Source organism: Lactuca saligna, chromosome 2 (genome assembly GCF_052625555.1).
Source record: "Lactuca saligna cultivar CGN05327 chromosome 2, ASM5262555v1, whole genome shotgun sequence".
Lineage (NCBI taxonomy): Eukaryota > Viridiplantae > Streptophyta > Magnoliopsida > Asterales > Asteraceae > Lactuca > Lactuca saligna.
The window spans coordinates 94,520,175-94,545,584 of record NC_136418.1 but is presented as its reverse complement, the minus strand read 5'-3'; the positions used below and the strand labels follow the sequence as shown (position 1 = coordinate 94,545,584).

At 30.8% G+C, this 25,410-nt stretch overlaps 1 long non-coding RNA gene across 5 annotated transcripts; it reads left to right on the top strand.

The window, feature by feature from the left end:
* Positions 1-13,028: 13,028 nt before the first annotated feature.
* Positions 13,029-15,949, top strand: LOC145028953 (uncharacterized). 5 transcript variants are annotated; one of them, XR_013676275.1, is made up of 10 exons: positions 13,029-13,350; positions 13,510-13,673; positions 13,862-13,931; positions 14,016-14,109; positions 14,189-14,224; positions 14,352-14,395; positions 14,494-14,734; positions 14,817-14,890; positions 14,961-15,095; positions 15,764-15,949. It is a non-coding gene; the product is annotated as an uncharacterized LOC145028953 (long non-coding RNA). The 5 variants fall into 5 exon arrangements; XR_013676273.1 differs by lacking the exon at positions 14,189-14,224; XR_013676276.1 differs by lacking the exon at positions 14,189-14,224 and having other exon boundaries at positions 14,811-14,890.
* The last annotated feature ends 9,461 nt before the right edge of the window (positions 15,950-25,410 follow it).

The following is a 25,410-nucleotide window of genomic DNA, read 5'->3' as shown; positions in this document are numbered from 1 at the left end:
CTCTAGTGAGTCCTTGCTAGATTTAATTGATATCTACACAATATAATCTATTTATATGTGCAATTATTTTGTCAGATAGTAATTTTGTAAATATTTTTGATGTTAAATTTGTGCACCGTGAATAAATTATTCAAGTAAGTCTCATCTGTCTTGGTGGATGTTGCTAATTCGTTATACTGAAGGACAAAACAAGAAGCCATATATGACTATAATCAAGGTATTTCGGTTTGGTCTACTTTTTCTAAATCAAAACTTACATGGATACTTGATGTCTTGATCCATAAATTACATATTATGCAAATTACATATTATGCAAAAGATATTACTGAGATAAAAGATGGGAGTGTAATAGTGATAGAATAATGGTTTTATAGATCAAAAGTGGTTGAAAAGAACATAATAGATTTTCCAATTTTCTTACTCATTTCCACTTACGATTTTTTAATTGATTATTTTTCTTTTTCCAACAAAACTTTTTATTTTTCGTTTTGTACAAAGATAATTTCGAGAATACAATGTTAGGTCCTTAACACCAAACTGAGTTTGGCACTTCGAAGGTTGGCGATTTGACAAATGTTTTAGTCTTTTGTTGATTTTGTATTTCTTTATACTTCATTATCTAGTTCATGGCCGCATTTCAATGTGTCCAATATATTATTTTATCTTTCAGAAAGTTTTTTTCTATTATTTTTATTAATTTTTAATTTTTATTGTTTTATCATTATTTTTTATATTTAAATCTAACATATGTTTGACAATAATATTTGTACATGTATAAAATCAAACATTTTTCTTTTTCTTTTGTGAAGTGAGAATAAAATCATAGGGGATTTTAAAATGATATACTATTATTGTACGAGTTTTGTTCAAGATAATGTTATTTTGAAAAAGAAAAGAAAAAAAGAAGTTAAATTACATTAGATCATGTTTTATGGTTTCATCTAATATGCTTGCCCATATTGATTTCTTTTCGCGCAGATGTACCTTAAACTTTATTTTGTTACAGATTTCGTCCTTAATATACACAAAATGATTCATTAAATTCGGAAATTTGAAATAATTGGATTAGAATACACATACACAAGTGGCTAAAAAGAAAATTGGTAATTCACGTATGGATCAAATGTGATTCACATATAAATGACAAGCGAATCACATATTAATTACATGTGGTTCACATATAATTCACATATGAATCACATCCAATTCACATGTAAAACACATATGAATTATATGTGATTCACATATAGTTTGCATATAAATCACATGTAAATGATAAGTGAATCGCACATGAATTACATGTGATTCACATATAAATCACTAGTGAATCACATATAAATTACATATGATTCACATGTAATTCGCATGTAAATCACAACTAAATCACATATGAATCACATCGAATTCACATGTAAATCATAAATAAATCATATATGAATTACATCTATATGCACACATATATTTTGTGCCACTTTTCTTCGTTAATTTTTTTTAATATTTTCTTGTGAATTTCACATTTAAATCTTAAAAGATGCGATCACATGTGAATATCACATTAGATAATCACATGTGAATTTTACCTAATATAATCACATTTGAATCTTACATTATATATACATATGTTTTTTTGTTAGTGTTCTTGCATTAATTTTAATTTTGTGGTAGATTTGGAATAATTTGTGGAACATATTAAAGAGGTGAAAATGATAAATTGAAGAAAATATGGAAATCTTTACACAAAGAAATGATGTCACTTTAAATCTTTGTACCATTTTTTTTTTATATTTTATTTTGTATCGAATAATCTACTTGTACTATTGTGTTTATATATTAGTTAATAAAAATGTGTTTTTTATGAAAAATTATGCATATATCTTTCTGAAACTTTAAATAATTTAATTAAAAAATTTTGGGTTTTTCTAATATTCTAGTGCTTTTAAAATTTTAGTGATTTTTAAAAATTACAGCTTTTTAAAAAAATTCAGATTTATAAAAAAAATCAAGTTTTCTAAAAAAATTAAAAAATCTGTATTTAAAAAAAAACAAAAACTATTATTTTTATAAAAAAAAATCAGAAAATTTTGATTTATTATTTTAATTTTTATACTTTTTTATTAAAATTTCCAATAACACAAAAAATTAAAAACTAAATGAGATTAGTAAGATGATGTTCATATCCTTAATGAGTTAATTTTGATCTAATACTCCACTTTTAGTTCTCAAGTATTCGGAAAACTATAAGCTCTCAATGGATCTCACCCGTATATATATATATATATATATATATATATATATATATATATATATATATTATTATATTAAAATACATACTTAATAAAGTGTTAAATACAAATCATTAAACTAGATGTACAATGCATAAGTTAATTTACATGTTATCAATTGATTCATAACATGTAGTGTCAACCGTATTAGGATCGAAAGTCACACGGATCAGTTGGATATAAGACCATTATGTCCACCACTAACCATTATGGTGGTGTGTACCACGTCATCACCACTAAATATCACTATGCTTACGACATACCCACCACAAACCACTCCACTCCACATCATTTTTATTATTTTTAATTCAAAAATACAATAAGATTACATTTTTTTTAAATAAAAAATATTGAATTTTTTAAACTAATTTTTCATTAATTATAAAAATAAAAATACAATTTCAAACAACATTACTTTATTATTCTGGAAGTAAAAAAAGCATTACATTACTTAAATAACCTATAATTAACCAAAAAAAAAAAAAAAAAAAAAAAAAACTAGTTTTCGTTCATGTTGAATTTGTAAAAATGTTATACGACATCTTCTCGAAGATTGAAACACGTTTCACTATTAAGCCTTCATAAGTGTAGAGTAATCCAGATATATCCCATCACCAAAGTAGTAACTGCAATTGTACGAATGTCTGTTCACCGTGAACGTCGTATTAGGTGTTTTGCCAGTCCAAAGATCGTTGAAAAGAGAAGACTAGCCAGGAAGTTTAATATCGTTGTTAGAACCCAAAACTCCAAAAACACGAATGCCATATCTACAAATCCTGATATGAAACAGCTTCTAGGATTATACTTGGTTCACTTATATCTCCTCGAGTGAATTGACCACACGATATAGTTGGAAAATTTTCCCAAGCCACACGCGTACAATCTAGACTACCAAGCATACCCAGAAATCCATGCCTCCCTTCATGAGCCAGATATAATATCTCAATATCATGTGGAGTAGGATTACACAAATATTGTTGGTGAAAAACCTCATACACACATGCACAAAACCAATCTACACAATTAATTGTTGTCATCTCGGATACTTTCAAGTATTCGTTAGATACATCAAACGCTATATCATATCCCAAGTACCTAAGCACAACCGCACACTTTTGTGTACTACTAAAACTCATTCTTCCTCTAGCATCAGGTTTTGTTTGAAAAAAATCGTAACAGGCTTCTAAAGCATTACTAATACATAAAAATATAATCTTATTTACATGGAAACGACGTTCGAACGAGTCCTCATTGTAAAGAAAATTATCGGCAAAATAATCGCATACCAATAAGTCGTGTGCGGCTTGATGATCACAATTAACGACCGCCCTTGAATGAGCAAAATTCGAACATCCTTCATCGTGAATGTGTTGCACCACCTTAAAGAAGGTCGAGATGAATTCTCCGTCATCATCCGAGTCGAAAATCTTAAAGGTGAGTGTAAATTTTGATGAAAGGTGAGTGTAAATATTTATGTATTGTGATTATATAGGTATTGAATATGAAAAAAAAATCGGACCATTGAACAGTCAAATTGACGAAATCTTCTCCTATTGGTCGTGCATATTTGTTGTAGCCACCACGAACCAAGATGACCACGACCCACAACGTGACACCGAGACGGTGTGCACTCTGTATACCGTATGGCCTAAAACTAAGAGTTGTTGATTGGCTGCTAAAATCCAATGGTCATCTTGCAATCTGATACCACCACAAACACATTCCATCCACTCTAATGTTTGAACCATTATCCCTCTAAAGGGGAGGTTTGAGAGTGCTTTTTGAATTCTAAAAGTGTTTTTAAACAAAAGTGTCTATTGACTTATAATGGTGGTAAATAAATTTTTTAAAAAGTGCTTGAATTAACTTTTATGGTGAAAAAACCAATAAATCAATAAGTTAAAAAGTGGTTAGTTCAAAAATTCATTTCTAAAGTTATTTTGATTAAAAAGCCATTAACAATTTTAAAAAACCAAGTTTTATATGTGTTTCAAAAACAACTTTTTGAAGCTAATAAAAAAACTATTCTGAAAAGTGTTTTTGAGTTTGCCAAACATTTTTTTTTTACTTTTTCAAAAAACCGATAAGTCAATAAGTTGTTTTGAAAAGTAATCTCAATTCTCAAACACCCCCTAAAGCTTCATCACTCTTTCTCTTTAAAACTCATCCATCCTCCACTGTCGGAACCATCTAACAGACGACTCTTTTTGAAAAGCAATTCCAAACACACCCCTAAAGCTCCATCACTGTTTCTCTATAAAACTCACTCAGAACCATCTCACAGACGACTGTTCAAACCGCCTGTACCACCTCATCAACAATCGTTGTGACTGCTTAACCACAGCCACATCGAGTTTTTATAATTGTGTATAGATCTATGTTTCTATGTGTAGATCTGAATTGTGAATATCTCTTTATATAGATCTTAGATTGAAGATCGAGATCGGTTCCATGGTCAGTAACAGTAACAACAGTAATAGAGGCGTCGGAGAGAGGTGGTGTCAGCCGTTGTAACGGTGACGAAGCTAGCATAGATGGTGCAGGCAATGTAGACGGCATAAATCAGGGCACCAATAATTTTGACATTTTTATCACCTTCTTTTTCCTTCTCGAACACATACAAGCTTAGTTTTTTTGTTATGATTTATTTTGGATCCGGATATTTGAAAAGGTTAAATAATTAATATGATATTTTGGTTTATTTTGAAATAATTTTTTAGTTGTCGTTGATTCTGATTGTTGAATTCAGGAATCAGGACATGTGTTGTAAGATGTGTCAATTTGTTTATCTGTATTTTGTAGATGTATATTCTCTCTATATGTGGTTGTGTTGCAAATCTCTTGGTATAAAGTTGTGTTTATGTATAAATCTATGCATTAACTTTTTGGAGATCTCATTATTACTGTTTTGGTATATTATCATAGCCATATATCTGATTTTCTTTTTTTTCTTTGTAGGAAATGACAACAATGCAGTAAAGAAAAGAAAATTTGAGCACTCATTATTATTGTTTTCATACTTTATAAATATATAGTTCCCTAATCTGTTTAAACCAGATTCAGTTTAAATTTTGACATTTAATATTTATATCTTGTACTTTTGTAGTTATTTTTTTCCCTTTCATAATATTAGTTACAGAAAGCTCTCAAATTTTTCTGTAACTTTTGGAACTATATGATTTAAGAGTTTAGTTGTAATTGAAATAACTTCATTCAGTTTGATTATTTGTTTGCCAATTTAAGATCTATGTGTTTATCGTGCTTAATTATTTTATTGCCAACATTTTTCCTTTAAAAAGTATAAGAACGACGAAATTACTAATAATACATCATAGTAAAAAAAAAGTTTCGTTTAATAAACATGATGCAAATTTCTCAGACCATTGGTTCAATAAACATAATCAGAAAAACGATGGTTGGATTTGTGGTTTAGCTTCGGACGTGAATTACTGGTGGAGTGTCTAAGAAGAAGAATAAGGAAGTCACAAACCAACTACACAAGTAATTTGATTTCATGGATTAAAGAAGTTCCAATCAAGGTGTCAAGTTTTGTTTGGCATGCTACAATGAATAGAATTCCATCTGCATCAGAACTAAGAAAAAGATGGGTGAATGTGGAAACAGATAGATGTGGCTTATGCAACACAGATGAGAAAACTATTGATCACATGTTGTGTTTTAGCAAATATGCAAAAACTGTTTGTGAGATGGTCTTCAGATGGTGTGGTATTCAGGGCCGGTCCAGATGGTAGGCAACCCGGGCGACCGTCCAGGGCCCACGGCTTTAGGGGGCCCAAAATTTATGGGCTATGTAGTGTATATATATAAAACAATTATTACCAAAATGATTTTTAGGACCTAAATTTGGTTCAAACTCAAACTAATTCAAAAGATAAACAATTTGCTTGCTTGTTATTGCTAATTGAATGTGTTTATAGTGAAGAATAAATGATATATATATATTTTTTTAATTTTTATTATATTTGTTTTTAAAAGACCTTTTTTTTTTTCTTTTCGCCCCGACCCCCATATACGTTTGGACCTGGTGGTATTCAACAGGTACAGAGGAGCCTCTTTCATATATAAACATTATATATTGTATGAATGTATCCTAATTTTCAACCAATCGTTTGATAATGATAATTTAAAACATTTACAATATATTAATTTATTAATTAAATTAAAATACCGATAATTTATTGTCAATTAAATGAATAACCAAAACTAATGCCTATATCTATGGATTTGTTACATAAATTACGAAACTTTTCATCACATCCCTAAACTCATCATCACCCTTCTCATCATCGCCCTTCTTACCGCACACTAAATCAACCATCCACCACCACTAACTAAACTCTTTGCCTCAACCTTTACTCGCCGACACACTTGTCAACTTTTGCTTGTGTAAACATCATCCATCCCAACGATTGCCACAACAACAATGGAAATTTAGAAGAATATGAAATTTTAGGCAATGCAGGGGAAGATCGACTGTTTTAGGAGTCTCAAGAACAACTTATCATTGTAAACATTCTTCTAATTTGTTAGTCTTTTCGGGATTTTCATCGGAACAAGTTAATTTACCTGAGTGTATTCTTATTTTGAATAATTTTTGTTAGAAATTTGGGTTTAGAAAGGTTTGGAAATTCTGAGAATTGTGATTATCACTTTCAAATCGAAGTATTTGGTGGTACTCCCAAATCTTCAATTGGATAAGACTCAGAGAGACAAGAACAAAGAATGTTTGATGATATTTTCGTATGTATCAGAAAATGAGACCAAAACCAACTTTTAACAACTTTGTCTGAAAACTGTCATATGACAGTTTTAAACTGTCATAAAACCATAAAAACTGTCATAAAACGGATATATGGATAAGGGTCAAACCAATGGTCAATTATCTGGAAAATCAATTTTCTGATGCATTTTTTAATATAGTAACATACCCTATATAGTAACGGATATATGGATATATGGATAAGGGTCAAACCAGGTCAGCTCGATCCCAGCCAGGGGCTCTGCCCCTTGGACCCCGCCAGGGGCTGCCGCCCCTTGGACCCCGCTCCCAGGGGCGCTGCCCCCGGACCCCCGTTCGTTCAGGGGCTTCGCCCCTAAATGACAGTGTACTTTGAAACTTGATCAAACTTAAACAAGTGTGTACTCCACACCTTCCTTACTTGTTTAATATTTATCAAGATCATTTTTGGTCAACACAAAGTAATCTCATTACACTTAAATAACATTGATGATCAAAATCACCAACAAACCTCCCCCATTTAAGTGTAATCTTGATTAACTTAAAATGAAACATAACAACAACAAATTGATGCATAAATGAAATGTCGTGATGATTGAATTTCACATTAGTATATTATTCATTCCAAATATCCGAATATTAGGGTGTCACTACGGATTGAACCCTTTCTATTCATAGTGAATACATGAAGATAATACACACAACAATTTACATTCTCATAAGTTCTAACTTGACACTATATTTTACTAGCTTGTGTCCCATCCTTCAATAAGTATATCAAAGTTAAGTCCCAACTTCTTGAAGCAGCTAAACTTCATACTTATATAGGTAGTTCTTTTGTTCTTGCACCTGCAAATGCAATTTTTCAAAGAACTATTAAGAAATAAACTTCAACCTTCTTAACTTGCAGTACTAAACACATACCTTGGGATGATAATAAAATGTGTTCCAATCTTCAAATATCAAGCTTTCCACATTGAATTCAGCATCTAATATTACATTAGATGGGAATTGGGTATCTCAATATAAAAGATTTTAAGTGGACTTCAAACCCATCCCTACAGCCGCCTTGTGCACAAGATTTCTTGCTAACCCTTTGGTTAGATGATCGGCCAAATTCAACTGAGTTCTTACAAACTCCACAGATATCACACCAGTTATGATGAGCTCACGAATCATGCTATGTCTAACACCTAAATGTCTAGACTTTCCATTGTATACTTGACTATAAGCCTTAGCCAAAGTTGCAGCACTATCACATCTGATAGAAATGGTAGATATCGGTTTGGGCCATAATGGAATTTCATAAATCAAATTCCTTAGCCACTCAGCTTCTTTACCAGCAGCAGACAATGCAACAAACTCAGATTCCATAGTTGAGTTAGTAATACAAGTCTGTTTCTTGGATGCCCAAGAAATGGCACCTCCTCCAAGAAGAAACACCCAACCACTAGTAGAAGAGTGATCCTCTAAGTTGTTAATCCAGCTGGCATCTGAATAACCTTCCAAAACAGAAGGATATCCACTATAAGTTAAACCATAATTTATGGTCCCTTTCAAATACTTGAATACTCTACTCACAGCTTGCCAATGATGTGTACTAGGATTACTAGTATATCTACTAAGTCTTCCCACAGCATAAGCTATATCAGGTCTAGTACTAATCATGGCATACATTAGACAACCAATAGCCCTTGAGTATTCAAGTTGAGACACAGGAGATCCTTTATTAGGTAGAAGCTTAAGACTAGGATCTATAGGAGTGCTAACAGCAGAACAATTCTCAAAGTTAAACTTTTTCAATATCTTCTCAATATAATGAGATTGAGAAATTGAAATCCCATTTTTTCCTTTTCTAATTCTTATACCAAGAATTACCTCAGCCTCCCCCATGTCTTTCATATCAAAACTAGATGGTAAGAATTTCTTAGTTTTATCAACTTCTTCCAAATCGGTACCAAATATCAACATATCATCTACATATAAACAAATCATGACTCCTTTACCAGAAGTATCAAATTTGCTATATACACACTTGTCAGCTTGGTTTAATGCAAAACCATTAGACAAGACAACATCATCAAACTTTTGATGCCATTGTTTTGGTGCTTGTTTCAAACCATATAATGACTTCTTCAATTTGCACACCTTATGTTCATTACCAGGCATAACAAATCCTTCAGGTTGTTTCATGTAGATTTCCTCATCTAAGTCACCATTCAAGAATGCAGTTTTCACATCCATTTGGTGAATCACAAGATTATGTATAGCTGCAAGAGCTAACAATAATCTAATAGTGGAAATTCTAGCAACAGGAGCATAAGTATCAAAGAAATCAATGCCTTCTTTCTGCCTAAAGCCTTGGATAACCAATCTGGCTTTATACTTATCAATTGTGCCATCCACCTTCATTTTCCTTTTGAGGATCCACTTACTTCCCAATGCCTTGCAACCAGGAGGTAAATCTGACAATACCCAAGTATTGTTATGCATGATAGAATCAATCTCATCCTGAATTGCTTCTTTCCAGAAATGAACATCCCTAGAACCCATAGCTTCACTAAAAGTCTTTGGATCCTCCTCAATATTAAAACAATATTGATGTTGACATATAGTCTCATTCCTTGTTCCTTCAACTAGATAAAGTTGAAAATCAGATCCAAAAGACTTAGATTTTCTAGCTCTAGTACTCTTTCTAAGTTCAGGCACAGAACTTGTACCCCCAGAATCATCTCCAGCTTGAGTTGTGTTTTTGTTGAAAGATTGGTGAATCATGTCCCTTGGTCTAGGTATAGATGTAAATCTTTCTTCATCAAAGATAGCATCTCTTGACTCTATAACAGTGTTAACAGACACAGAGTCATTAGATTCTAAAACATAGAATCTATAAGCTTTTGAATGCTCGGCATATCCAATAAAGATACAATCTATACCTCTCTCACCCAATGTTTTCCTTTTGGGTTCAGTGAGCCTTACAACTGCTCTGCAACCCCAAACTTTGAGATAACTCAAATTTGGTACCTTTTTACACCAAAGTTCATAAGGAGTATTCTTACTCCTTTTATTTGGAGTTCTATTCAAGATGTAACATGCAGTTAACATTGCCTCACCCCAAAACCCTTCACTTATCCAGAATAAGACAACATGGAATTAACCATTTCTTTCAAAGTCCTATTCTTTCTTTCAGCTACACCATTTTGTTGTGGTGTATAAGGAGCTGTGGTTTGATGTATTATTCCAGTTGATTCAAAATAAATTGGATCATAATACTCACCACCTCTATCAGTACATAAGACTTTTATTAATTCATTTTTATGAAGCTCAACTTGTTGTTTATAAATTTTAAATTTATCAAGTGCTTCATCCTTAGAATGTAGCAAATAGACATAACAATATCTAGATGCATCATCAATAAAAGTAACAACATACTTTTTGTTTCCAAGGGAAGGTGTTGCATGGAAATCACATAAATCACTATGTATTAGATCCAACACCTTGCTTTCCTTAACAACATCTTTGAAAGGTTGTCTAGTGATTTTAGTTAGCATGCATGTTTTACATTTTTCATTATTTTGCATATCAAAGGAAGGAATTAAACTCATTTTAGACATGTCTTTTAATCTTTTGTAATGAATGTGTCCTAGTCTAGCATGCCATAATTCATATTTATTAAAATTATTGCTAGTACTAGTAGAAGCCATGCAAACAGAATTATCAATAAAAAGATAATTAATATTTAGCCTAATCATTCCATTACATACATATCCAAATCCTATAAAAGAACCATGTCTTGACAAGATATACTTGTCACTTTCCAATACTTGTTTGTAACCACAATTATTTAATACAATTTCAGACACGAGATTCTTACGAATCCCTGGAACATATAAAACATTGTTCAAACACAAACATTTCCCAGAAGTAAAAGTAAGTAAAACAGATCCTATGCCCTTGATTGGTTCAGTTGCAACATTTCCCATCTTTACAACAGATCCATCATTAATTGGTTGAAAGTCCTTGAACCAATATAAATCTTTGCAAACATGACTTGTTGCTCCCGAATCAACCCACCATGCAACATTATCATCCTGCACATAAAATGCTTCAGAAATCACAGAAATATAATTCTGAATATATTTAGAATTCTGCATGAATACAGAAATCTGACCTTGTTGCTTCTCTGGATCCTTGGATCCACTTGGTCCTGCACCATCCTTGTTCACTTTACGTAAACGACAATCTTTCTTGAAGTGACCCGGTTTGTTACAATTCCAACACACCACTTTAGCCTTCTTGTTGGAAGACTTTTCATCCTTTCCTTTAAACTTCCTTTTTCCATTAGACTTCTTTTGATTCTTTGATCCTTCTCCATCCACCATGTTCACAGAAGAGGAACCAACTTGGTTCTTGCCTTTGGGATTGTTATCAAGTTCTTGAGTCCTTAAGGACTCTTCAATCCGTAAATGGCTTCCAAGTTGAGTCAAAGTTAATTCCTCTTTGTTATGTTTCATATTGTGTTTAAAATCCTTCCAGGAAGGGGGCAGTTTGTCAATAATTACAGCCACAGAAATGGCTTCATCCATTTTCAGATTGTGTTGAGCAAACTGTCCCAGGATCCTTAACATTTCATGGAATTGTTCCATAACAGGCCTAGAGTCAATCATTTTGTAACCCATAAAGTTACTAACAAGAAACTTCTTGCTAGAAGCATCTTCTGCCATGTATTTGGATTCAAGAGAATCCCACAGTTCTTTTGCAGATTCGAAATTTTGATAGATATCAAAAAGAGAGTCAGACATACCATTGAGAATATGACCACGACATATGTAATCATCATTTTCCCACTTTGATCTCCTTCTTGTTGCCTCCAAAGGTTCATCTTCAACAGATTCTGGTAAGACTGGCATGGGTGTACTCAGAACATATACCACTTTCAGAGTGGTAAGGAGAAAGTGCATCTTCTTCTGCCATCTACGAAAATCTTGTCCTTCAAACTTGTTCAATTTGTTAAACTGGCTTGTCATATCCTTCACAGAATCGCCACTTGCCATGATCACAAAATACTTCGATTTTTGTTAGAAATTTGGGTTTAGAAAGGCTTGGAAATTCTGAGAATTGTGATTATCACTTTCAAATCGAAGTATTTGGTGGTACTCCCAAATCTTCAATTGGATAAGACTCAGAGAGACAAGAACAAAGAATGTTTGATGATATTTTCGTATGTATCAGAAAATGAGACCAACCAACTTTTAACAACTTTGTCTGAAAACTGTCATATGACAGTTTTAAACTGTCATAAAACCATAAAAACTGTCATAAAACGGATATATGGATAAGGGTCAAACCAATGGTCAATTATCTGGAAAATCAATTTTCTGATGCATTTTTTAATACCCGCCAGGGGCTGCCGCCCCTTGGACCCCGCTCCCAGGGGCGCTGCCCCCGGACCCCCGTTCGTTCAGGGGCTTCGCCCCTAAATGACAGTGTACTTTGAAACTTGATCAAACTTAAACAAGTGTGTACTCCACACCTTCCTTACTTGTTTAATATTTATCAAGATCATTTTTGGTCAACACAAAGTAATCTCATTACATTTAAATAACATTGATGATCAAAATCACCAACAATTTTGCAGGAGAGTCTTTTTACGACTAGTTCAATAGACTCGAAAATAAGACATGTAACTAAAGATTTTGTAATTCTGATTAAATTTACTGAAGTTGGTGGCTGTGATTGTGGCTGGATGGTGGCTGATGGTTACTGGAGGTGTTCCTAGAGGGATATCTCTTACTAGTGCAAAAAGTGGGCTATAAGTACACTCAAGGCCAAGAAGATGAATAAAAAACAAATCCCTATAGGTAGAAGTAGATGATTCAACAAAATATTTAATTATCAAATAAAGATTAGTGTAATAATAATAAATAAAATATTGGCCTAAAAGCCATATATGGGAAGGAAAAGAGATGCAAAAATATCAATACGTTGTGTTATGCATTGACATATTGAAGCTCTAGTTAAGGGAAAAATGGTTATTTCATTAATTTTTTTTATTTGGATTTATAATATAGGAAATATTGGGAGAAGGTATATGATCAACCAAAACGGAAGAACCAGTACAAATAGTTAGAAAGGAGTTCATGCATTATAAGAGTAAGAAATGTTGACCTTTATTGCTAATATCTCTTGAATATCAGGAAATAGTTCATAGCTTAGCTGAAGGGAAGTTGTTAGCAACATTGTAACTATCGGCTTCATTTTCACCTCCGGTTACGAATTCTAACGAATACAAGCCCCACTCCGGTGACCTAGGTTAGTAATTCTCTGTTTGAAATTGGAATTGAGGTTTATTTTAGCAATTACGTGTTTGAAACTAGAATTGTGATTTTCTTTCACAGTTTCTTGTTTTGAAGATGCAATACTAATAAACTGTAACCACATCAACGATTTTGCTATTGATTTTCCTTCTAGTTATTCGTTATTCAAGCATGGAGTACCGATTTCTCTATGGATTTTGCTTTTGCGATTAAAAGGTATTTTTTTCACCGAGATATGTTTTCAACACCGATCACTGTCATGACAACCTTGGAATTAGGAACTTAGAGCATACCACGTTTAAGGCAGCGACGACTCAGGTAAGTTACGATTTCTTTGTCATTGTTTGAATGCGATGTCTTTGTTGATTCTTTTTTGATCTGATTTAATAGTTATCTAAAATCTGTTCTTTGCTGATTTCATACATAATCTACGTCTTTGCTGATTTCATACACAACCATGTTTAATTAATCTGATTTGATCTACATGAAATTTGCTTTTATCATAGGAGTGTAAGTTGTTGATCTTTGCTTTGGCTGTTGATTGTGTTCTTCTCTATGGCTTGTTTATTAGCTCTAGTAAGCATTATGCAACTTTACTTTCAGTAAAACAAGTTTTCTTGTTTGTACAACTTTTTAACAATTTTATGCTTCACATCACAGCTCAAGGTGAAGTAGGAAGAAAAGTGTTGGCAGATATTAGCAATTCTCAGGGTAATCTTCAAAAGAATGAAGCTTTTAATGGCTCCAAATCTAGGTGAGTGACATTGGTCTCAAGATCTTTAGTTTTCCTTGCATTTAGCTTTAACAAATTAACTTGGTATAAAACATAGCAGAAAAGTTAAAATGGAAAAGGTAGCATATTCTCAACGGTATGCACACCAACATTGCTATTACTGTTTTCACTTTTTTTGTTACTCTAGTTTTCTATAATACATTATTTAATCTGGTCATAAGCATCTATTTGTGTTTATCTTACTATATGATGTGAACTTGTAGGGCTTCAATTGCTTCAAAATCAAGGAATGCGAGTTCTTTATCATGTAAACTTTCAATGATATTCATTTAGTGGTTATGTTTAGATGTTTATCTTTGTTTGCTTTTCTTTTTAGTATCAATTATCAAATCTGATTTCTTACAGGGAGCACATGTTGAAGCCAGAGTGAAGTTATTGAAAGTCGTGTTACACAGGGTAGATAACATTCAGTATATAAAAGTTCATATTTTATCTTATGTTTTTATTTTGTACCTCCAACAAAGGGTAGAGTTTTTTTTTTTGAGTTTTTTGAGGAGTTTGGCTGAATTAGAAGCTTTACATGATTCTGACTGAAAAACAATATGTTTGTGAGCGCAAGGCTGCTGCTGGTCTCTTTAATTGGGAGGTAATTTTCTTTTCCCTTGTAAAATGACTATTTTGCCCTCCTTGGAGTTCATCCCATTATTTGCTGATACAAGAAGATATAGATGTGGCAAGAGCACCTGGAACGTTAGATGTTATTGGAGGAATTGCTGACTACTCTGGAAGTCTTGTTTTGCAGGTGAACATTTGTTTTCTTATTTATTTTTTTATTTGCAGTGTCTTATTTAATTTGTTTTTTTTTTTTGTAGGAAAATGGAAATAAAATACATGACGGATGCCTATTAGAGAGGCTTGTCATATTGTTGTACAAAAAATCCAGCCAATAAACAGAGGTTATGGAAGCAAATGGGCTTATTGATAGAATGCCAAATGTGCTCCAGATTGTAAGTTCAATATAAATGGCCATTTATAAACATATATAGCTTATTGGCACCAAGGATTCAAATGTGCTTTTTTGTTTTGATTCATTTCTTTGCATTCCAAGTCGGTGTGAGGACATTTATGTCTTTTGCAAAGAAGAGAGCGAGTCCTTGTCCCCAAATGCAGTACACCCTGTTTGTCATGTCCTATTGTAATTGTTAGTAATCATTACTTTTTTTTTTTTTAATTTTATTTATTTAGGGAATCTACTAGGAACTATCGCCCACCACAAAGGTTTCTATTCTAATGGTGTCTTCTTGTTCTTTTACATTAATACCCAAAATTCCTTTAATGTCCTTGTTTTTGGAGGTTGGTTTTCCTCTTTTCTTTTTTCTTTTTAAAAAAAATGAAAATAAGAAATTAATTATTTAAAGTTTTCATTTATGTTCATGTGTGTGTTAGGTAAATAATTAATTATTTAAATTAATTATTTACTTTTTTTTTTTAATTTATTTATTTAGGGAATCTACTAGGAAATTAATTATCTTGTAACTTTATTTTACTTACTTCCTTATTATAGTATTGTTCTTTTTAAAAAATGGAAAATAAATTACCTCTATTTCATTGTTATTTATCTCTTCTGAATATACAATTTGCATAGATTGATGGTCAATACTAAATTGATTCACAGAGAGATGTACAAACTACCATAAAGCAAAGTATTATACCATTTGGAAGAAAATCTTTAGGGAGCAAAGAAGGGCACACAATGATGGGAAGCAATCCATTGTTGATGTTGTTTTTTTTTTTTTATAAATCATATAGAATGTAGTGTTATGTACATAAATGATAAGGCATGTGATGATTATGTAAATTTCCCCAAGTTAATAATTTTGTTCTTCATATGAATTATATTTGCAATAATGTAGTGTTTTGAGATTGTATCATATTTAGTTGCTTAGCAATTTTGTGATGTGAAAACTGAAAAATTATAGAGAAAAGAATAAACTGTATGGGCATACTTATAGAGACGACATGTCGTTTCTATAGGTGCCTCTATAGAGACGACATGTCATCTCTACCGGTGCAACTACCACTACATCATGTTGTCACTAAAGGTCTATCTATGGGACGACATATTGTTTCTAAAGATACACCTATAGAGACGACATGTCACCTCTATAGCTTCGTCTATGGAGACTGACATTGTATAGCGACAAACCAAAACAAGAAGACATGTCGTCTCTAAAGGATACCTATTGCGACGATATTTATAGCGACGATCAAAAAGATCTATTGCAACGGGGCTACAGTGACGAAAGCTATAGGGACGACATGTCGTCCTGGATACCTAAAGGGACGACATGTCGTCCTGGATACCTAAAGGGACGACTTTTCAACCTATAGAGACGACATTTGTCGTCCCTATAGTCCCCGTTTCTTGTAGTGATCCTTATGATAATGTTAGATTTTTGTATTTGAATTTTAGGTTATTCTTTTATTTCTTGTCTTATTCTTCAAGAATGCTCTTTTAGTATGTCAAGAATGATAAATAGCTCTTCAAGAATGATGGTTATGCACTTAGAATTATAGCCTTCTTCTTCGAGAATTTTAAACGTTTCTTCAAGAATGTTAAACTATTCTTTGAAAAAAGTCACTTATGCTCATCTAATTAATATATTATTCGACAAGAATCTCATACAAGAATGTAATTCTTACTCCTTTCTTATCATCAAGTGTGAAGCTTTAACTAAAACATTTCATTCTTAACCACTTTCATGATATATATATATATATATATATATATATATATATATATATATATATATATATATATATATATATATATATATATATATATATATATATATATATATATATAAAAGAAACTTTATTTTATTTTTTAAAAATCATATTCTTAACGTTGTATCACCCATGAGAATTGTTAAAAAAGATTTTAATTATTAACCAAAAGAATGGTATAAAGTAAGTCACAACTGTTAATTCATAACTGTTCCCATGGTCACGGAAAAAATAAATAAGAAAAAAATAAATTTTATAGGTGGTGAAAAAAACACTGAATTCTTAAAGAATGAAATGTGTTATGCTCATCTAATTTTTGACTAACCTATAAAACAATATTGTAGTACGTAAATTCAAATCTAACTTATACTGGTAGAATATTGAAATCTCACATTCCATATAAAATGTTAACGGTTTTTATGATTTTTCCATTGTAATTAATGAAAAGCAATTATATAGTGGATTCGATTACATGTTAATAACATTTACCTTAATATCTCTAACCCTTTATTCTTTTAATCCAATAGAGAAGAATTGACAATAGATTCACACAATATATATATATATATATATATATATATATATATATATATATATATATATATATATATATATATATATATATATATATATATTCTTTTTAGTAATCATATATTAAATTTCAAGTTAAAAGTTCTATTAAGCGAAGAAGATTAATTTGCATCTATTGACATGGATGTCACACTGAAATTGAAACTGACTCTACAAACTTTATCAATTGAGACAGTAATAGCTAAAACTACTCATGATTATCAAAAGATTTTGTAACTTATGTATATTCTCATGAAAATGTTAGTTTTTCATGTGTAATTTATGTTAATTCTTATGATAATGCATAATTTTCACTTGTATCATATGTTTTTTTTCTTTCATTTACATCATGTTAATGACCATATTACTACGGGACTTAGAATTTATGTTAATTCTTATAAAAATATTATATTTCTGCTTGTAGTTTATATTTATTCTTATCAGAATGTAAAATTTTCACTTTTATTTTTATGAGAATTAATTCTCATGAGAATGTATTACTAATTAAGAACATTTCAAGAATTTTTAAATTTTTTATTTTTATCAGAATGATATATGATTCTAAAAGAATTAAGTATTTTAAATATGCATATATGCATACTTTTTAAAAACACATTTTAGACAAAAAAAAAAAAAAAAATTCAACGAATCATAACATATTGCAGTGTTGTAAAAAATTAACTGATTTTTTTTTTTTGCATATAAGGCTAGAAAAAAAAAAGTTGTAAAAAGTATTCACTTTCAAGAATTTCTGAATTCTTAATTGGTCATAAAACCCTTTTCTCTCTCTCTCTCTCTCTCTCTCACACACACACACACACACACACACACACACACACACACACACACACACACACACACATATATATATATATATATATATATATATATATATATATATATATATATATATATATATATAGGAGTTGCATCACCTTATCCAAATCACCATCTTTCTCATAAAATTATGGCTTTTATCGATTGGCCACACAATCAAGAGATCGAATGACAGTCTCCCCACCACTAACATTCTCCACTCCCTCATATCTTCTAATCAATTATCTAGACAAACAACAATGGAGAAAAATATAAGAAATGGCCATCATTCATTGTTAAAAGGAGGAAGAATATGTGATAAATACTACAACATTGGTTTCTTATCATCTAAAATCCAGTCAATGGATATGATTTGGGAAGCCGTTTTTCCACTGCCTAACCCTAAAATCTCTTTGTTCCTTCTATTTGGCCACCAGAAGCATGCATCTTGGCAGTGATGTGGTTGTGTTGTGTCGTTAGTAGGGCAGCGCAAGGATCCAAGTGCAGACCTGGTGGTCGAATTTTGTTGTGTCCCTTCTGGATCTTTATGCCCTAACCCTCAACATAGAAACAAAACACACTTGTATCTGGGCAATTTTAGATTACTATATGATATATTTCTTAAACCTTTTAAATTGAATTCATTATTAGCAAAGAATCTTTAATTAGGTAGTGTGATTATTGTTTTATTAGTGATTGATTTGTGTGGATACAAAAAATGTTTTTATGTTCATTTGTGATTGCTAAGTTATTGTTTATATGGTACAATTCCCTTTATGATGCAATTTTATTGTTGAATCATTGTTATTTTTGTTTATACGGGTTTTTTGTATTAATTGTTGCTATTTTTTTTATTTAATGACAAATAACATAGTTTAAATGAGCCTTTCTTTTTTAGTAATTGTTGTTGTTTTGTATTTGTAAGTGAGCCTTCATATTCATTTATGATTATTTATCATAAGAACTGAATACCTTACATGATCATTACTTTTTGATTACTTGATCATAAGAACTGATACATATAAGACCAAAATTATATTTACAATTTTACATTATTTTATTCACTTATGTAATTTATATTTTACAAATTTACATTAAAAAACAATTTTACTTAAGAATATAACAAAACTGTAAGAATTCATATGCAATTTATATTTTATTCATGTGTATTTATTTATGATTAGATGCCTATCATTTATGATCACATGTACATTCCGTTAATAACGTAATTTACTTTTTCCAAATTTTGTTTATTTAGCTAAAGGTATTGATATTTATTTTGAATTTAAAAATATCCACAGAAAATCAAGATCAAAATTTTGAATGCAATGTCGGAGTACGAATATGAAAGAAAACGCTACAAAGTGGAAAAGATCACGACTTCTTCAATTATGATTAGAATAATACTTAGTTATTATTATATTATTTTTTTGTAATTTATTTATGATTATAGAAAAATAGCAAATTAATTGTATTTTGTTTCTTTTTTGTATTTTTCCTTTATGAATAAAGGTGTATTCTATGTAATTTGTTTTTTATTAATTTATGATTATAATTTTATTGATCTTTTATTTGTAAGTTATTTATAATTCATTTAGAATTATCATTGTGTTCATATGTGATTATAATATTGGTTGAAATAAATAAAAATATATATTAAATTATTAATTTTCCAATAATTGGTATGTTCCGATAAAAAATAAAAGCAATATTGTAATATGATGGGTTTTAAATTTCTAGTAAATTAATAAAATAAATCGGTGCATTTTTAGTTTTTAACGAACTAAAAATCAATTAATACAACAAATAAGGTAATTGAATTTATAATCCCAAAAATTTAGGAATCAGTTAATTAGCCTTGACTTTTTCATATTTAATTATAATGTAAAATTTCATTTATATCATTATATATTGATTGATTTTTAACTGTTTTCTCAATCTTTTTGGTGTTTTTATTTGATCATCACCCTATATATATATATATATATATATATATATATATATATATATATATATATATATATATATATAATGAAAAAAAAGATTAGGAATAACGACAAGTCTATGTAATACAAAGGTGGGTCACTTGACCCACCTAATTTTTAAATTTTGTTTATAAGTAATAGAGCTAGGTTTAAATGTGGATTGACATCTATTTTGCGGACGTGTGGACACTGCTATTCTTTGAGAATGACAAAGAAAATATGTTGTTTTATAATATAAATACGTTTAATCTTACATAACTATTGTCATTATCACACATTCTCACTATTTAAATCGTATATGAGGTGTTATAGACTTTTTATTATTATTCTCATTCTGCTAGAATGTTGTCAAAATGTTTATTGAGTCGTATTTCTGTTAGAATGGAAATGAGTGAAAAACGATTTGTAAAAACAAAAATAAATAAGAATTAGTGATAATGCATGAAAATGAAGATATTTATGTAATGTTGAATGTATTCGGATTACTCCACAACTTATTGTCGTAGTAATTCTCATAGAATAACAATATCCGCACGTCCGCACAATAGTTCTTCATCCACATTATAACCTAGCCCATAAACAATGTATAGAAATAATATGTGACATACTTTAATATATTTTAGTGAGCTGCATAAAGTCTTTGGTTTAAAAATATAATATAAATTAAAAATTAAAAGCAAATATTTTGAGTTTCATTAGCCCAAAGTTTGAATTCATATAACCTAACACTTTTAAAATTAGATAACGAAAAGGGAAAAATAATTTCAAAAAATGTTGTGGCTTCTTCCAACCTCACATCGTGCATGCGACGTTGTAGGAACAAGGAATCAGACACTTCAGTCGCTGCCTTTGACATCATCACATAGCCAATGACCTTCCCCTTCCGCCTCCACCCTATACTGAAAAAATATTTTAGAAAGTATTAATAATGATACAATTGTGACAATATATCTTAACATAAGACTTCGTCGAGTGCAATTGTACCAAGTTTAAATCTTTATTTTTTTTATACGATCCTATCTGGACGTGCAACTAGTATTTTTTGTTTTTTTTTTGATTTTTTTCCGTTTTCTATTAGTTTAAATCTTTATTTTTTTGTTTTCATCGGTTGTTTGTTAAGGTCGATGATGGCTTATCCAATTTCATCATTTAGTAGCTGACAATCGAAAGAAAGATAGTATTTTATAAATACTTTAAGCGTACTCATTGAGGAATATGGGCAGTTAATTATGGAGTCACTGTGGTTTGTTGATTATGATGTTGATGATAGTAATATAAATTCGGTACACGCTTTGGATGATGAACTAGGTATACTATTGGAATTTTATATATAAAGAGGAATTGCAAGTTGGTAATTTCCTTTGTATGCTACATTGGTGGGAAGAGGAAATCTTTTGGGTTTATAAGCTTATTCCATTGATACACCATTAAAGGCTTTAGTGGATTAAATGTATGGGTCAAGCTCACATGTGCGTCTAGCCTAGTAGTAGGTGACATTGTGAGTGCTAGATTTAGGCACACTTTGCACTTTGCCTTAAGAGCTAAGGAGATTTTTCGGTTAACGGTTGTCAACGAGATTTTCTTCATGTTTTTTAGTTTAGTATTCAGTTTGTGTTTATCGATTTTCAGTGTTGTTTTTGATTCGTGCAGTTATTCCACGTTTAAGATCAATCGTCAAAATGTCAGTTTTACATTATTTTCTTGTTTTTTAATTTTGTCCGATAACAAGGCATTCTCATTTACCTTTCTAATAATCAGATCTAATCGAGAAGGATTAATCTGGTTTTTGGACGAAACATGGTAATCATATTAATAATAATTGGATCTATTATTTGCAACTAATCGACATATAATTCTCAATATTATTCACTTTGTCTTTATCGATTTCCAGTGTTGTTTCTGATTCGTGCAGTTATTCCACGTTTAAGATCAACCGTCAACATGTCAGTTTTACATTATTTTTTTGTTTTTTAATTTTGTCCAATAACAAGACATTCTCATTTAACTTTCTAATAATCAAATCTAATCGATAAGGATTAATCTGGTTTTCAGACGAAACATGGTAATCATATTAATAATAATTGGATCTATTATTTGCAACTAATCGCCATATAATTCTCAATATTATTTGTCGGTTTCCTTATTTGTCTATTAATTTGATTTACAGCTCAAACATTGCACCGTAATTAACTCTAATTAATTCCAAATTAATTTTGATTAATAATAAATAAATTCTAATTGATTTCACATTGATTTATTAATCATATAAATTAACAAAAAAATTATTTAACAATTGATCTCACGTTAATTTATTAATCAAATAATAAATTAACAAATCAACTATCTATTTCCAATTAATAAATTAATCATATAATATATTAACAAGTTATTTATTACAATTTAATTACCATATAATAAAATAATATACTTATCCTCTCTCTATAAATGTCATTATAATCATGTCTAGTTATGAAGGTAACCCAAAAAGGACTTTGCTTTTAATTACAAGAATAGATCAATTTAGTTATGAACTTAGAACTGTAATAGAACATATTAGATATATGTGACTGACTACAAAAATTTTAGAAAGAAAATGGCAACATAATTGGAAAGAGGGATGCACAATTCATAGTGAATAAAATATATGAGACAAAAAAGATTATCCAAATTACACGTTTGAGTATAAATGTGTAGATAGTGTTCAATGATATGTTTTCGGCTGATGAGACTGATAACGTTTTTTACAAGGAGTTCAATGATGTAATCTCCTTTGATGCCATGTTTAGAATGAATAAGTAAGTCACTACGTGATTTATTATCATATGTTTTTGGTTTATTATTAATTTGTAATGTGTTGTAATATGTTATGATTTAACCTGTATGTATGTTTGGTGTACGTACGAAATGGTCTTTGGTTTATTCACAAAAATTGATAATCACATGAGATTTTTAACTATAGGGCTGGTTTGCTTAGCAATGAGAAGATCAATTCTTATAAATGGTTGCTTGAAGCTTTTTTAAACAATCATGGTAAGGAACCAATGTTGGTGTTAACCGATCAGGATTTAACAGTTATACAAGTTATAGGGTCTATTTTTCCTAATGCTAAACATAGATTATGCTTATGGGTTATAATGGAAAAGCTACAAGCAAGGGCATGGAACTAGTTCTAAGAAGTTGTAAATAGCATGTTAACATCATTTATATTAAACCCACTCTTGAAAAAAGAATGTTTATCAATATTATGTGTTTTTTGTTGTTGTTTTGTAACGATGAACATACATGTGTCCTTTTAGTAAGCGCAGATTTTTTTGAGAAACACAAACTTTAGGAAGAAATTCCACAAACAAGTGTATAATGTCATTCTCGACTCAAACGAATTTCGGTTTCGGTGGGAGACTATAACATCCCAAAATCGAGTCAAAAATTTTCATTTCTAAACTATTCCAAAATCCACAAATATCACAATTAATAATTTCCAAAAGTCATAAAACAAGAATCATAGCATTTTGAAAAATCATAATCTCATAAACTCTAGGATGGTGTGCATGATTAACCTTTCGCTTAGCCCATGTCATCTGAAGTACCTGCATCCATAAATTTAAACTATAAGCCAAAGCTTAGTGAGTCTCCCCAAAGTACCACACACAAACAACATATAACAACATGTAAAAATTGAGCCTACACCCTAACTGAACCACCTCGCAAGGCCTACAACCTATCTGGATCGCTCTCTGGGCCTTCAACCTGATGGTCCTCCACGTAGGGCCTTCATCCTATCCGGATCACCCCGAGTATCTTGGACTTTAGCACAAAGCAAGACTTCCTCAACCCAAACACAATATGTCAAAATATATAACAGATAATCATAAACACATATCCAACAATACAAGTAATTATATAGATCTATGTATTTAATAGTGCACTATATCGTATCAACATCCTATATATCGGGATACATAATACAACCTAGTCGGTCGGCACTAGTGCCTTCGACCCATAAGTAAAGTGAGGAAACTCTCCTCACAATCTGAAGGATTCGGTTACATGTCTTAAACATACCAAACAAATTAAAACACACCAAAACAAATAAAACTTCAAATAAAAACTCAAAACTCAAAAATAACCAAGTAAAATTAAAAGGGATAATCATTCATTCTTCATCACGTCCCCTTGTACTCCACTAGTTTCGGCCCCAAAATTATTGGATGCTTATATTTCTTCCCATGTCGGTATGTAGGGTGCTTGTGGTGGCATAACTGGTGGGTGTTCAATGTTAAATGTGAATAAATCCCATCCAATACATGATTTTGGTATTATACAGCTCCTCGAATATTATAGAAATAAATGCCAACCTGACTTTGAAATGCGTCGGTTATAACTCTTCATCGAAGTGGGGACCAAAATGGAGTAAGGCTCGCCTCTCATGTTGTTACACCCCCGAACTGGAACGGCAGAAATGTCCGGGGGCGAATGAATTCATCTTGTAATATCATAATAATGTATATATATGAAACATAGCCATCATCATCATCATCATACATTAAAGAGTACAACATACATGGTTTACAGTATTGTGTTTATTCACAAAAATTACATCCCAAAATAACAAATTTTTGATGAAATCAAAATACAACATTCATTCAAAGTTCATAGATGTAAAGAGTCTGTCTCACTGTGTTCCTGAGAATACATGTCGTTTGAATAGCGTCAACATAAAAATCTTTGTGAGTTCATAAGAACTTTTTATATGAAAACCTTGTAGTAGTTAAAACCCCAGAAAAATCCAATATCTTCTGTGAAAATAATTTATGAGTCTTGTTTTCAAATCATCTATAGTTGTGTGTGTGTTCTTGTTTATCTGTGTTGGGATCTTGTAAGAAAAATGTTTCCACAGAAAATCCTATATTTTCTATTAAAATAATTGGGGTCTTAAAACACTAAGACCTGCATGGTGAAATTGTGTTCAAAGTATTCAACCCGTAGTTGGTTACAATTCAAATGTGTGTCCTGCGAAAATTTTAGATAATATAGTTATATTCTAAGTGAGTCGTTATAACCATACTAATATGACGGAGTTCCTGGCTTGTCATTTTACAGCCATCAATTTCGTTGAAAGATATTTGTTACCCTAGACTGGCATAGTCTAGTTGTAGCGAACAAC